The 15,391-nt window shown below is 47.4% G+C and overlaps 2 protein-coding genes across 7 annotated transcripts in view; one reads left to right on the forward strand and one right to left on the reverse strand.

Annotated features, from left to right (window-relative positions):
- Positions 1-15,391, reverse strand: part of LOC143942631 (NACHT, LRR and PYD domains-containing protein 12-like) — a 1,996,551-nt gene that overhangs the window by 1,054,351 nt on the left and 926,809 nt on the right. The gene's annotated exons all lie outside the window — the stretch shown is intronic.
- LOC143942632 (NACHT, LRR and PYD domains-containing protein 12-like) overlaps positions 14,965-15,391 on the forward strand; it is a 305,905-nt gene continuing 305,478 nt past the window's right edge. For 5 of the 6 annotated variants that reach the window (XM_077463990.1, XM_077463993.1, XM_077463994.1 and 2 more), the window contains exon 1: positions 14,965-15,205. The gene's annotated coding sequence lies outside the window, so the exon portion shown is untranslated. The remainder of the gene's footprint in view (positions 15,206-15,391) is intronic. The other variant, XM_077463995.1, reaches the window with a different exon arrangement.

Genomic DNA, 15,391 nt, shown 5'->3' on the forward strand with positions numbered 1-15,391 from the left:
TAGCCTCTTGGTATAGGGGTGGAGCTGATGGAGGTACCAGGGGCGGGACCAGGGGTGGGGCTAACGGGGACCTCGTGATTTCTATCAGCAGCCCTGCACCAGAGGGAGGGGCGAATGTATCGCCATATGTCTGATTCTAATGAATCGGATGGCAGGCGGATGTCAGTGAACACATCTCTGCTGACATCCGTCTCCCCATAGGAGTCAATGGACGGCCCGCTCTGATCTACCTGAAAAACAGACAGGCGGTTCTGAGGGGGCTGGTGAACAAATTGAAGCCAAACTCCAGCTTTTATAGCAGCACCAGCCTTTTGGTATAAAGGCTAATCACTGTAATCACTCCTGTCAGTGGTATTGGTTTGTCCCTAACTGTTAGATCTGCAGGACAGCTTGTTCTTTTGAAAGACAACAGACTAACTGGCAGGATTATCAGATGAAAATAGAAAAAAAGAAAATGAATGCAGCCATCAGATTTAAGAATTGGTAAGATGCAATAAAATAAATGTTTGCTTTTTGGTTTAAACACTTCAGGCCCAGAAGATTTACCCCCCTTCATGGCCAGGCCATTTTTTGCAATATGGCGCTCTGCTATTTTAACTGACAATTGCGCGGTCGTGTGACACTGAACACAGATAAAATGTATGTCCTTTTTTTCTCTAACAAATAGAGCTTTCTTTTGGTGGCATTTTTTGGTGGCATTTGATCACCTCTGCGTTTTTGTTTTTTTGTTGTTTATAGTGCAAAAAAAAAGACAATTTTGGAAAAAAAAAAAAAATGTATTTTCTGCTATAAAACATCCAATTAAAAAATGTTCAAAAATAAAATGTCTTCATTAATTTAGGCCAATGTGTTTTTCGCTACATATTTTCGGTAAAAAAACCCCAAGGAGAGCATATTGATTGATTGGTTTACGCAAAACGTATCGCGTCCGCAAACCTCGGGATATACAATATAGTGGCATATTTATTTCTTATCTTTATACTAGTAATGACAGAGATCACCGACTTATAGATGGACTTTGATATTGGGGCGGACAATCGGACACCTAACTGACACTTTAGCCATTATGTGGGTACCAGTGACACTAATACAGTGATCAGTGCTAAAAATATACACTGCCACTGTACTAATGATACTGGCTAGGAAGGAGTTAAACATCAGGGGGTAATGAAAGGGTTACATGTGTGCCTAGCCGGTGTTTTTGTGTAAACTGTGTGCTACTTTCACTAAGGAATGTGATGGATCAGAGGTAGTCTGATGTAACCAGACAGAAGAGTACATTTACCTCTACAGGGATGTGCAATTCTTATCGCCTGACACCCGGGACTATGCAGTTCTGGCCGCAGGGCGGGTCATTTTTTTTTTTAACATTTATACAGCGGGGCTTGTCAGGTGGAAGCATTTGGGGGGGCTTTGCTTGCTTTCACAAATCCTGCTAAAGTACCCACCCCTCCCCCCAGGCATGCTCACCCCCCCCCACTAAGTATCCTGGGCTCTGCTTACGTATCTGCAGGCCTGGGACTGGCATAGTGGGTGCCGCCAGGTCGAGGGGAGGGAAGAGAGTGGGTACACGTGTACTCTCCTCCCCTTCTTGTCCTGACCCGGAAGTCACATGATGTATGATGTCACTTCTGGGTCCCCAATAACAGATTTCCTGCCCATCAATGGCGGGATGAACAATCTGCCTGGCATTCTATGGAGCACAGGGGAGGGGCATGTCTCCATAAAGAGGACCTGTCACCAAAACATCAGCACATACTCTCTGTCCCCTATGTAATGAAAAAAAGAAAAAAAGTTTTTTTATTGTAAAAAATGAAAGTTATACCCGAGGACACAAAGCCGATGTTCTCCATTTCCATTATATGAACGGCTTTATTTACCTCCCATTTCTATATAATCAATGGGTGTGAATGAATCCAAAGCCATTCATAAGCCGGGTGCACACTACAAGGTTTTTTATTCCAGCCAGCGTGTTGTGCGACAAAAACTTGACAGCTGCGGTCAGAGCTGCTGTACTAACTATGCAATGTTAGGACAGCGATCTCCCCCGCTGAGCTGTTGTGTTCTGACAGAGGGATGCCCCTCCCCCACCAGAACACTCTGATCAGCGATCTCTGCCATTGGCTGATCAGGAGTCATCTGCTGCTTCTCCAGACTTTCTGAACAGCCAGCTTGTGTCGGACAGACTGACATACACATGGGCCCGATGTCACCCAACAATCGGGCCGTGTGTAACCAGCTATTCCCCCCTGAGGCTGCTGTCAGATCTGGTCAGCGCTGGGGAGAGAGGACAGCCAGGAGATGAGAGGAGGGCCAGAAGTGGAGAGAAGGGCCAGGTGTGGAGAGAAGGGCCAGGAGTGGAGAGAAGGGCCAGGAGTGGAGAGAAGAGAGCCAGGAGTGGAGAGAAGAGAACCAGGAAGAGGCAGGGCTCTCCCTCCAGCTCCTGCATAGAGTTGCACTGACAGCACAGGACTTTGTCAGGGTGTTTACCCGTCTTCCCACCCACATATTTCTTCTGTTATCTGACCCCCCTGGCCACCTCCTCCCCACACTGGCAGCAGAAACTGTAATTAGTCCCCAATGTGCTGATTCTTAGGGGACAGGTTCTCTTTATTGAGACATGCCGGGTCTAGAAGCTCCCCAATGTCTCCTCTGGGCTCCACTGAATGTTTTGTGATGGAGATTGCATTACTTACCCACGGAGCTGGCCGGGGACACAGAGAGGCTGACCCGGAAGTGACATCATAGACATCGCTTCCTGGGTCAGGACAAGAAGGGGAGGAGAGTGGGTGTGGTTCCACTCTTCTCCTTCCCCTCTACCTGCCAGCACCTGCCATGTAGCTCCCGGGCCCACAAATGGGCAAGCAGAGGCCAGAAAGCATGGCAGGGCACGGTGACGTGGGAGTGGTGCTGGTATCGGGGGTGTGTGTGCGCAAGTGATCAGGCGGGAGCGCTGACACCTGAATGCTTTCACTGGATAGGCAGGAGGCGGCCCATCAGTTTTACACACAATCCTGATATCTGCAGCCCCCATATTGTGTGTGATACCCCCCGCCAGCCACAGACGAAAAACAAGCTCTGGACTACCACACTCCTCAGAAGACCACTTTCTTTTATTGGAAAATCACATCACAGCTGAACAAACACGCGAACAAGGAAAAATTGCTGACATTTCGCACTAACTGTAGTGCTTATTCAACTTAGGGCCAACGCCCTTTTTTTTTTTACAAAAGTCCAAAGGAAAGTTTGTACAAAGTCTGATCGTGTGTATGCAATACAAACTTACAGCCAACGCCCTTTTTGCAAAAGTCCACAAGAAAGTTTGTACAAAGAATGATCATGTATGGGGCTTTACACAAGAGCCCTTGTACCATCACCTCTAGGCCTGAGCTTTCATTACTAGAGCCATTGTAGTCCAGCCAGGTCACCCTTTTTAGTGAGCCAGTCTAGTCCATTTAGTTGTATTCTTTCATAAGGGAAAAGAGTTACCTCTTAAAGGAAGTGTTTATAACGTGCTGCATATTTGTTATTATCTTGTTTTGCCTTTTGAATGAATTCTTTTGCTGAGCTGTCGGCCCAGAGCTCAGCAGATTTATTCCCTCCTTGTTGTGTACTAGCCTTACCAGTTGATTCAAGTAAATACTATCAGAATTTAAATACATTAAGTTATCAGATTCATTTACTTTGTAGCGGTACCAGGATGTCTGAACCCAGAGTGTCAGGTGGGGTTGGATCATTCATCAGGTCACAGCAGTGCAGACGAGCAGGTAATTCCAAGCAGTCCTCTAGGGGGCAGTGCTACACGTAAAAGTTATAGCGTCTACAAAACTGTGGGATAGAGTTATGGAAAAATGTTTTACTAGTAATGGCGGTGATCAGCGACTTATAGCAGAACTGATATTGCAGAAGACAAATCGGACACTAACTAACACTTTAAAGAAAAATGGTGCTGCGGCTACCAAAGTGATATATAAAATACAGAGACCTTATTTAAGTGGACCTCTAAGCTGCTGCAAATACAAATTGTGTCACCATAAAGATAAGTGCGGATTGAGTACAGATGTGTATTTGTACTGCCTAAACCAGATTGCCTAATTATATCACCAAGCTCTGGTATTAGGCCGGGTTTACACTGGTACGACAAATGCTCCGGCATTGGGAGCTCATGTCACCTGATGTGTGAAAATCAGTGTTTCCCTATAGGAGCGTCTTAACTGGTCGAACACACGTCCGTCCGACTTTGAAAATGCTCCCTGCACTACTTTGATCCAACTTCAGCCCATTGAATATCATTGGAGTCGGATCAAAATCGGAACACAGTCCTGCCTGATCCGACTTTGGCATGCGACTTGCGCTCTGATGATCTTGAGGGGGAACTCCACGACAACCGGCATGGGTTCCCCCTCCAAGAGCATACCGGGCCCTTGGGTCTGGGATGGACTTTAAGGGGAACCCCCTACGCCGAATAAACGGTGTGGGGGTCCCCCCAAAGTCCATACCAGACCCTTGGAGCAGGGGGCATGCTGCGGCCCCCCCACCCTAAAGCACCTTGTCCCCCATGTTGATGAGGACAAGGGCCTCTTCCCCTACCCATTCACCTGGGGGGGAAAAGTGTCAATAAAAAACAAAACACACTAGACAGGTTTTTAAAGTAAATTATTAGGCAGCTCAGGGGGTCTCTTTGACTTGAGGGGGGGTCTCTTCCGACTTGTCCGTTCTCTCTGGCCTCTTCTCCCGGTCTCTGGTTCTTCTTCTGCTCTCCGGGGTCTTCTGCTCTTTTGTGTTCTCCGTCGCCTCCTTCCCTCTGGTCTTCTTCCGGTGTTGACACGACGCTCTCTCCCGCTGTAATGCCATGTGCGCAACGACTTATATAGGCATGGGACATGGGGCATGATAGGGAGGTGACGTCATAGAAATCCACACCAGACTGAAGGACCTGGTATGCTCTTGGAGGGGGATCCCATGCCGTTTTTTTTTTTTATTTAAAAATTGTCGTGGAGTTCCCCCTCAATATTCAAACCAAACACAGTGCCTGGTATTGGCGAGGATCCAAGTCGGATCCGTGTTCCTTGAAGTCGGATGCGTTTTTGACTTCAAGTCTCAGGGCAAAGTCGGATCCAAAGTAGGATGAGTGTCGCGTTGCACCAGTGTGAACCCGGCCTATAGGAGAAGTCCGGCCGGAGCTCTATTGGCTTGACTTGGCAGGACAAGTCACAGCGCTGTGAACGGGGGGCTTACCGACCTCCAGAGGAGCCCCGGGGGAGGGGAAGTCTGCTCTAGATGATCCACCAATCCTCATCATTGTTTCAGTCCAGCTGTAAGAATGTGGTTGGGGCCGGGGTCACATGCGTGTGAATTGGATGCGGCTTTCATTGCATGTCAAGTCACATGACGTGTGACCGGCTCTCAGTGTCCGCGGTGCGGATTCCAGGAGGGTCCGCTGCGTTTTTTTGGGTCTGGTTCAGGTGAGAATTCAGGCAAAAAAAATTAAAAATTCAGACCCGAATCGCATCTGAAGCGGTGAAGAGAAACGCACCGGACACCGGGCTGAAAACCTCGGCTGCACACATGTGAACCCGGCCTAAAACCTCTCCGATCCTCCTCAGGGAGGTCCTCATCTTATGGAGAGGAGTCATAAATCGCACAGAGATGACCAATCAGACGCCTGACATGTGACTTCCTAATCCATAGAGAATAAGACGTTTATAATACAATCCATCAAATAATCACATTATTTCCTCACCTCCACTGAAGAGGGTGACGGGATCCTCGGGGCCCAACCTGCAGACACATGGGGCCCTTTGGCCCTTGATGAGGGGCCCTTTGCAGACCCCCAGCAGTTGGTAGCGGCGGTATTCATCTGTAAAGAAGAGATAATGTCGCTGATTTCTCGCACTCTCATGTCACATGTCTGCAGTCTCTGATCATCTCCTCCAATAGGATTGAAGCCTCTGACAGTCTTCTGTCATATACACTGGGGGGGGGAGGAGCACACGGGGGACACTGGGGGGAGCACACGGGGGACACTGGGGGGAGCACACAGGGGGACACTGGGGGGGAGAGCACACGGGGGACACTGGGGGGAGCACACAGGGGGACACTGGGGGGAGCACACAGGGGGACACTGGGGGGGGCAGAGCACACGAGGGGGCACTGGGGGGGGAGAGCACACGGGGGGACACTGGGGGGGGAGAGCACACGGGGGACACTGGGGGGGCACACGGGGGGACACTGGGGGAAGAGCACACAGGGGGGGACACTGGGGGAAGAGCACACGGGGGGGACACTGGGGGGAAGAGCACACAGGGGGACACTGGGGGGAAGAGCACACAGGGGGACACCGGAGGGGGGAGAGGAGCACACGGGGGGACACTGGGAGGTGGTGAATAGTTTGTCTCATTATGGAGGGTGGTAAACCCACAGCTAAACCCCCACATTTTACCATCCCCTTCCTTCCCAACCATAAGTGTAGGCGGGGCCTCAGCCTCCAATCACGTCAGGGTTTTGTGTATGTTTTTCGCACATTTCTGAAACACGCTAAAAACACGCATTGCGTTTTGCGGTTCTATTCGTTATTAATGGTGCCCCAAATGCGGCGAGCAGACGCACATTTTGTTAACGTGCAAAAAATACGCAAGAAAGAAGTGACGGCGGCAGAAACGTCGGTGAGCGACTTTCCCACATAAAGGGCGTCCCATTGAAATGAATGGAGTGTGGGGTGCGGGGGATGGGAAGAGGTGTGGGGAATGGGGGATGGGAGAGGATTTGTAGATCAGAAGGAGGAGGTGTCCCGTCTTATCTGTACTTTGTATATTCATCAATAATGGAGAAGAAAAGTCCATTCATTTTATAAATGTTACTCGGGGTCTGTAGCTGTGGGGGGCGCCGTCCCTGGAGGGGACATTTCTATGGAAGATGAAGGAGAAGATTTCCCTCCAATGAGCTCTGACCTGACACAAGATGGAGGATGGCTCCTTCCTCTGAGATGTCCCTGAGAAATCCTTCCCCCCCACACAGAGCAGGAAGTAGAGTTCCCCCTTCTAGTGTTGTGTGGAATGTGTCCCCCTCTTCCCCCCTCTTATTACTGATTTCCTCCATTACTGTCCAGTGTAGATTGTGAGGGAGCCCCACCCCCGCTCTATACAAGCCAATGGCTGCACAAAGTACCTCAGTCACCACAGCTGTGCCTCACATTTCTCCTCCCCCACACATAATGTTCCTCACAGTCTCAGATTTCCTCTCAAAGCAGAGCTGTGCACTTCCTCCCCTCCCCTCCCCCGGGAACACACAATGTGCACAGATATCACTCCCTCCTCCCTCTGGTGACATCACTTCCTCCCCAGTGCAGCCTGTAGAGGTGAGTCCTCTGTCCTCTGGGGGCGCTGTGCACATTGTGTGTTCCCGGGGGAGGGGAGGAAGTGCACAGCTCTGCTCTGAGAGAAAATCTGAGACTGTGAGGAACCATGAGGAGAATTATGTGTGGGGGAGGGGAGAGGAGGATTATGTGTGGGGGGAGGAGAAATGTGGTGCACAGCTGTGGTGACTGAGGTACTTTAGGACGTGTGCAGCCATTGGCTTGTATAGAGCGGGGGTGGGGCTCCCCCACAATCTACACTGGACAGTAATGGAGGAAATCAGTAATAAGAGGCGGGAAGAGGGGGACACATTCCACACAACACTAGAAGGCGGAACTCTACTTCCTGCTCTGTGTGGGGGGAAGGATTTCTCAGGGACACCTCAGAGGGAGGAGCCGTCCTCCATCTTGTGTCAGGTCAGAGCTCATTGGAGGGAAATCTTCTCCTTCATCTTCCATAGAAATGTCCCCTCCAGGGACGGCGCCCCCCACAGCTACAGACCCCGAGTAACATTTATAAAATGAATGGACTTTTCTTCCCCATTATTGATAAATGTACAAAAGTACAGATAAGACGGGACACCTCCTCCTTCTGATCTACAAATCCTCTCCCATCCCCCATTCCCCACACCTCTTCCCATCCCCCGCACCCCACACTCCATTCATTTCAATGGGACGCCCTTCATGTGGGAAAGTCGCTCACCGACGTTTCTGCTGCCAGCACTTCTGCGCCATTTGTTGTGTATTTTTTTGCACCTGACAAAATGTGTGTCTGCTCGCCGCATTTGGGGCGCCATTAATAATGAATAGAACCACAAAACGCAATGTGTGTTTTTAGCGTGTTTCAGAAATGTGCGCAAAATATTCTCTCTTTTGTTACTCGATTCTTTTCTATTCTATTCTATTTTTTTTTCTCTTTGGAAATTTGAATTTGATTTGAAAACGGTTCAAATCTGAATTTCTAAAAACTATTTGAATTTGTTTTAAAAATGAAATTTGAGGCAAAAGTTTTCTGAATTTTTTTTAATCAATTTTCTGAGTAACAAATAATTTGTCTGAATTTCAATTCAGGAACAGAATGAAGCGTCACGTGTGTAAAGCCTGTCCCCGGCCAGCATGCTGCAGAGAAGGGCCCTCGCTCTCTGTGGGGAAGCAGTGGTCTCTCTGCAGAGGTCTGACACACCCCCTGCTGAGTCACATCTCTAGCTCACCCTCCTCACTGATTGATTTCTATAGAGCCAATCATTTATACAGCACAGTACATGTACACATTCCCATCAGCTGATTGGAGGGATCTGAGTAAGCAGGGGGTGTGTCAGACCTCTGCAGACAGACCACTGCTTCCCCACAGAGAGCGAGGCTCCTTCTCTGCATCATGCTGGCCGGGGACAGGCCTTTCTCCTCAGGATGTGGCTGTACAGGGACTACAAGAGGCTGATCCCAGGTCAGCTCCGGATCCTTCCACTGTCTGCAGGATGTCTTCATAAACACGGAGCGCAATTCATTTCTCTTATATCAGATAGAAGTGTGACCCCCCCGATCCTTCTCCATCATGGAGTCCCCCCAATTGTAGGACCCCTTCATGTTCCCAGTCTGAGGACAGCCCCGTATTGTCTGGTAGGCTGGCGGTGAGATGAGGGCTCAGCAGGACACATGCATTGTGCACATCTACTAAGCAGGAAGCAGAAGCTGCGTATGGAATGAGCCAATAAAGCGGCTCTCATGGGAAGGTTCTTATTACAGCACCAATCACACACAGCGGACTCTACAGAGGAAGCCGACACCTCACACCATACAAAGTGACATCACAATGACATCATATCCTCCACAGCCTCCTCCCCCCACATCCCCTGCAACACATTGGAGGAATTCTGCATCCAGCACCGCCATCCTAAAGCCGCCCTCCATGGATGGAGATTCAGCCGGCTCGGCGGGGTCCAGTTGAATGTTGGTGCATGTATGGGAGGCAATTGTCTTCTATACACCCTCCCTGTAGGATTCTCCACCCTCCATCAGTGCTGCCGGCTAGAGCAATGTTCCCCCTCGTTCAGTGCTTGTCATCTTATAATGTATAGGGGCCCCGACTGTCTTCCCCGACACCTCCACAGGGGGGCACACATTCTATTCAGTATATGACAGAAGACTGTCAGAGGCTTCAATTGGAGGTCGACCGATATGGGTTTTTCTCTGGCCGATGCCGATATTTAGAAATCATGGCGGCCGATAGCCGATATATGATGCTGATTTTTTTTGGGCCGATATGTTAGGCCGATTTTATTTTATTTATTTTTAATCCCCCTTGATCTAACACACCTTTCCCACTGGGGGCGTTTTTTAAGGCGCTTTTGGGCTAAAAATAGCTCCTGTAAAGTGCCTGCAAAACGGCTCCCCTGCAGTCTGTGTGAAAGACAGAGTGCTTTCACATGTTGGCGATGCGCTGGCAGGATCTTAAAAAAAAAAGTCCTGCAAGCAGCACATTTGGAGTGGTGTATACTGCTCCTCCACCACTCCTGCCCATTGATATGAATGGACACCACTGCCGAAGCGCATGCAATGCGATTTGGCAGCGGTGCTTCATGGGCGCATTTAACCTCTTCCTCGGCCGCTAGCTGGGTTATATGCGCCCCACTAGCAGCCGAATAGCACCGCTAAAATGATGGTAAAGAGCCGCTAAAACTTGCGTTTTACCATCAACGCCTGCCCGCTCCAGTGTGAAAGCAGTCTTCATAAGTGATACAGAAAATTTCTTACACTTAAACATTTATTAAACAAAACAAACGTCCAATCAGTTTACTTGTATGTGTGATTTAGATAAAAAAAAAAAAAAAAAAACTATATATTAAATAAAAACGGGTAGTCAAAACTTTTGGACAAAAAAAAAAAAAATGGGCTAACTTTACTGTTTTTATTTTATTTTTATTTTTTAAATAATGTATTTTTTTCCCAAAAAAATGCATTTGAAAGGCCTCTGTGCAAATGCCGTGTGACATAAAATATTGCAACAACCGCTATTTTATTCCGTAGGATCTCTGCTAAAAAAATATATATCATTTTTGGGGGGTCTAAGTGATTTTCTGGCAGAAAATACAGGACTTTTACTTGTAAGAAACTAGTGTCAGAAAAGATTTAGTCTATAAATGGTTAAACTGAGAACTTCCACACACAGAGATGATTTCATTCATTGAAGTGTAAACATTGTATCATTTAGTTCTTTTCTTGGCAGCCCAGAGAGGAGGAAAGGGTTGCTATGACGACTCAGGCAACTTGCACTGACTTCTATACAGAAGTCATTTCAAAGTCCCGCTGTAGTTCTAAATCGGCTTTTTATCAGCACAATTGACCGATGCCGATTATTTAAAAAACGGCAAATATCGGCCGATATATCGGGCGATCTCTAGCTTCAATCCTATTGGAGGAGATGATCAGAGACTGCAGACATGTGACATGAGAGTGCGAGAAATCAGCGACATTATCTCTTCTTTACAGATGAATACCGCCGCTACCGACTGCTGGGGGTCTGCAAAGGGCCCCTCATCAAGGGCCAAAGGGCCCCATGTGTCTGCAGGTTGGGCCCCGAGGATCCCGTCACCCTCTTCAGTGGAGGTGAGGAAATAATGTGATTATTTGATGGATTGTATTATAAACGTCTTATTCTCTATGGATTAGGAAGTCACATGTCAGGCGTCTGATTGGTCATCTCTGTGCGATTTATGACTCCTCTCCATAAGATGAGGACCTCCCTGAGGAGGATCGGAGAGGTTTTAGGCCGGGTTCACATGTGTGCAGCCGAGGTTTTCAGCCCGGTGTTCGGTGCGTTTCTCTTCACCGCTTCAGGTGCGATTCGGGTCTGAATTTTATTTTTTTTGCTTGAATTCTCACCTGAACCGGACCCAAAAACAATACAGCGGACCCTTCTGGAATCCGCACCGCGGACACTGAGAGCCGGTCACACGTCATGCGACTTGACATGCAATGAAAGCCGCATCCAATTCACACGCATGTGACCCCGGCCCCAACCACATTCTTACAGCTGGACTGAAACAATGATGAGGATTGGTGGATCATCTAGAGAAGACTTTCTCCTCCGGGGTCCCTCCAGAGATTGTTGGGGGTTCTAGAAGGATCTCGGACTCTTAGATTCTGGATGTAGTAACTATCATGTGATTGGACGGATGTGCGGATCTATACTCGGCATTGGCGGCTTCTCTGGAGAGTTCCATCACAGGTCTCTATAGCAGTCTTCTCCCCTCCCCCCTCTGAGACCGAACGCTTCCGCCCCTCCCCCAGTGTCTGCTGTCCGCCATGTTGGTGCGATGTGTAGATCTCTATACACAATGTGCGATTTTAAGGCGACTCTCACACTGCTGTGTATGAAAAACACATCAGAAACATTTTTGCCACTTTTTTTCTTTAGTTGTATTTAACAAATTACATGTTTTTTGGTGAATTTTTGTAACGTTTGTGTTGCGCATGTCGCAGTCACAATAAAAATCGCTGATCGCCGCCATTACTAGTAAAAAAAAAAATATATTAATAAAAATGCTATAAAACTATCCCCTATTTTGTAAACGCTATAACTTTTGCGCAAACCAATCAATAATCGCTAATTGCGATTTTTTTTTTTTAAATATGTAGAAGAATACGTATCGGCCTAAACTGAGGGAAAAAAAAATGTTATTTTATATATTTTTTTGTGGATATTTATTATAACAAAAAGTAAAAAATAATGCATTTTTTTGCAAAATTGTCGCTCTATTTTTGTTTATAGCGCAAAAAAATAAAAACCGCAGAGGTGACCAAATACCACCAAAAGAAAGCTCTATTTGTGGGAAAAAAGGACGCCAATTTTGTTTGGGAGCCACGTCGCACGACCGCGCAATTGTCAGTTAAAGCGGCGCAGTGCCGAATCGCAAAAAGGGGGCTGGTCCTTTGGCTGCAAATTGGTCCCGGGGCTGAAGGGGTATAAAATCTGAATCTGAATCTGAATCTGAATGAAGCTGTATTAAATCCAAAAGCAAAACCTTTATAATATATTGCAACTTACCGATTCTTAGACCTGATGGATGCATTTGTTTCCCGGTTTAGGCTTTCTTTCTTCTATTTTCATCTGCTGATCCAGCCAGAAAGTCTGTTGTTTTTCACAGCACAAGCTCTCCAGCAGAATGTATCAGTTTACAGGGATGAAAAAAAAAACACTTAACACTGAATTGGAGACTAAAACGGCAATCTTTTATTTATTTATGTAAAATCTTTATCTCAAAAGTAAAAAAAAAAAATGCTTGCTGTGACTAATTATGAAGTGAGAGCTGGAGATCGATTACATTTGTTAGTGTATCAAAATCTCCTAATACTTTTAACACTCCCCCATGACTGACAATGCTGCTGTCTGATGTGCCTCCTGTGTTCCTTCATCCAGAGTGGGGGGGCACTCTAATACAGGAGGTGTGTTACTGCTCAGATCACCAGGTGAAAACAGAGGAAAAAGCTAACAAAAAGAAATTCAGCCGCCACATCTAATGATTGCTAATCTGCAATATACAGTATCGCACAAAAGTAAGTACACCCCTCAGTGACAACACTGAAGAAATGACACTTGTCTACAATGTAAAGTAGTGAGTGTACAGCTTGTATAACAGTGTAAATTTCCTGTCCCCTCAAAATAACTCAACACACAGCCATTAATATCTAAACCGCCGGCAACAAAAGTCAGTACACCTCTAAGTGAAAATGTCCAAATTGGGCCCAAAGTGTCAATATTTTGTGTGGCCGCCATTATTTTCCAACACTGCCTTCACCCTCTTGGGCATGGAGGTCAGCAGAGCTTCACAGGTTGTCACCGGAGTCCTCTTCCCCTCCCCCATGATGACATCACAGAGCTGGTGGATGTTGGAGACCTTGCGCTCCTCCACCTTCCCTCTGAAGATGCCCCACAGATGATCAATAGGGTTTAGGTCTGGAGACATGCTTGGCCAGTCCATCACCTTTACCCTCAGCTTCTTTAGCAAGGCAGTGGTGGTGTTGGAGGTGTGTTTGGGGTGATTATCATGTTGGAATACTGCCCTGCGGCCCAGTCTCTGAAGGGAGGGGATCATGCTGTGCTTCAGTATGTCACAGTACATGTTGGTATTCATGGTTCCCTCAATAATCTGTAGCCCCCCCAGTGCCGGCAGCACTCATGCAGCCCCAGACCATGACACTCCCACCACCATGCCTGACTGTGCTCCTCACCTGGTTGCTCCCACACACGCTTGTCACCATCTGACACCAAATATGTTTATCTTGGTCTCATCAGACCACAGGACATGGTTCCAGTAATCCATCTCCTTAGTCTGCTTGTCTTCAGCAAACTGTTTGTGGTCTTTCTTGTGCATCATCTTTAGAAGAGGCTTCCTTCTGAGATGACAGCCATGCAGACCAATTTGATGCAGTGTGCTGCGTATGGTCTGAGCACTGACAGGCTGACCCCCCACCCCTACAACCTCTGCAGCAATGCTGGCAGCACTCATACGTCTATTTCCCAAAGACACCCTCTGGATATGACGCTGAGCACGTGACCTCAACTTCTTTGGTGGACCATAGCAAGGCCTGTTCTGAGGGGAACCTGTCCTGTTATACCGCTGTATGGTCTTGGCCACCGTGCTGCAGCTCAGTTTCAGGGTCTTGGCAATCTTCTTATAGCCTAGGCCATCTTTATGTAGAGCAACAATTCTTTTTTTTCAGATCCTCAGAGAGTTCTTTGTCATGAGGGGCCATGTTGTACTTCCAGTGACCAGTATGAGCGAGTGAGATTGATGACACCAAATTTAACACACCTGCTTCCCATTCACACCTGAGACCTTGTAACACTAACGAGTCACATGACACAGAGGAGGGAAAATGGCTAATTGGGCCCAATTTGGACATTTTTACTTAGGGGTGTACTCACTTTTGTTGCCAGCGGTATATACATTAAGGGCACTTTCATGTGGGGCGGGGGGCATCAGCGGTAAAGTGGTATTTTTAGTGGCGATTTACCGACATTTTAGCTGCACTTTTCGACTGCTAGTGGGGCACTTTTAACCCTTGCTAGTGACCGATGTAGGAGTAAATAGCGCCCACAAAGCACCACTGCCGAAGCACTTTGGTGGCACTGCCCATTAATTTCAATGGGCAGGGTCGCTCCTAAAATGCCCCAAAGGTGCTGCTTGTAGGACTTTTTTTAACGTCCCGCATGCGCACCGCTCCAGTATGAAAACACTCGGGCTTTCACACTGGAGTGACAGGAGAGGCGCTTCACTACTTTACATTGTAGACAAGTGTCATTTCTTCAGTGTTGTCACATGAAAAGAGAAAAGGAAATAGTTACAGAAATGTGACGGGGTGTACTTACTTTTGTGATATACTGTATCATGTTTTGGGTTTAATTGCGGTTTAAATATTCAAGCATTTTATTTTCTTTGTAACTGATAACCTTTTACTCATTTTCTTCAAAGGTGATATACAGTATGCGTGCAAATAAATAAGATAATATCATCTAATATATGTTGTTATCAGAGCTGGGACAAGAGCCACGCACCACCCTGGATAAAGAGTACAAAGTGCACCCCACTCCCCAAACATTCCTTTCACTTCCCAGCATGCAGATTTCTCCACAGACATCCTTCCCGCCGCCAGAACTCAGTGTGAAAATCCTCAGCAGTAGAAGCTGCGGGTCCCTTTTTGCACCCCTCTCCTGCTGAAGTGCCCAAGGTGGGTTGTCTCTTCTGCCCCCCCAGACCGGGGTGTCGGTGTGCGGAGTGATGGGAGGATTTCTGATTAAGAAGAACTAACACAGAGAGAAGATAAAGACCTGGAGAGGAGCCGCTGGTTCTGGTAAGTGAAGAGCAAATGTTTTGTACATTTATGTGATAATGTTTAGGCAAATAAAACGAATACAAATCCATTAAGACAGAGCTGCACAGATTTGCTTGGAATCCAGGAGCCAGCTTAAAAAGTTAGGAGCCAGGTAGGTAACGGCGATCCGGACCTGTCCCTGGCCTGACATGGAGACGAGTGAGG

The sequence above is a fragment of the Lithobates pipiens genome, unplaced genomic scaffold, assembly GCF_037356315.1.
Source record: "Lithobates pipiens isolate NorthernLeopardFrog02 unplaced genomic scaffold, aLitPip1_a1.2 Scaffold_30, whole genome shotgun sequence".
Classification (NCBI taxonomy): Eukaryota; Metazoa; Chordata; class Amphibia; order Anura; family Ranidae; genus Lithobates; species Lithobates pipiens.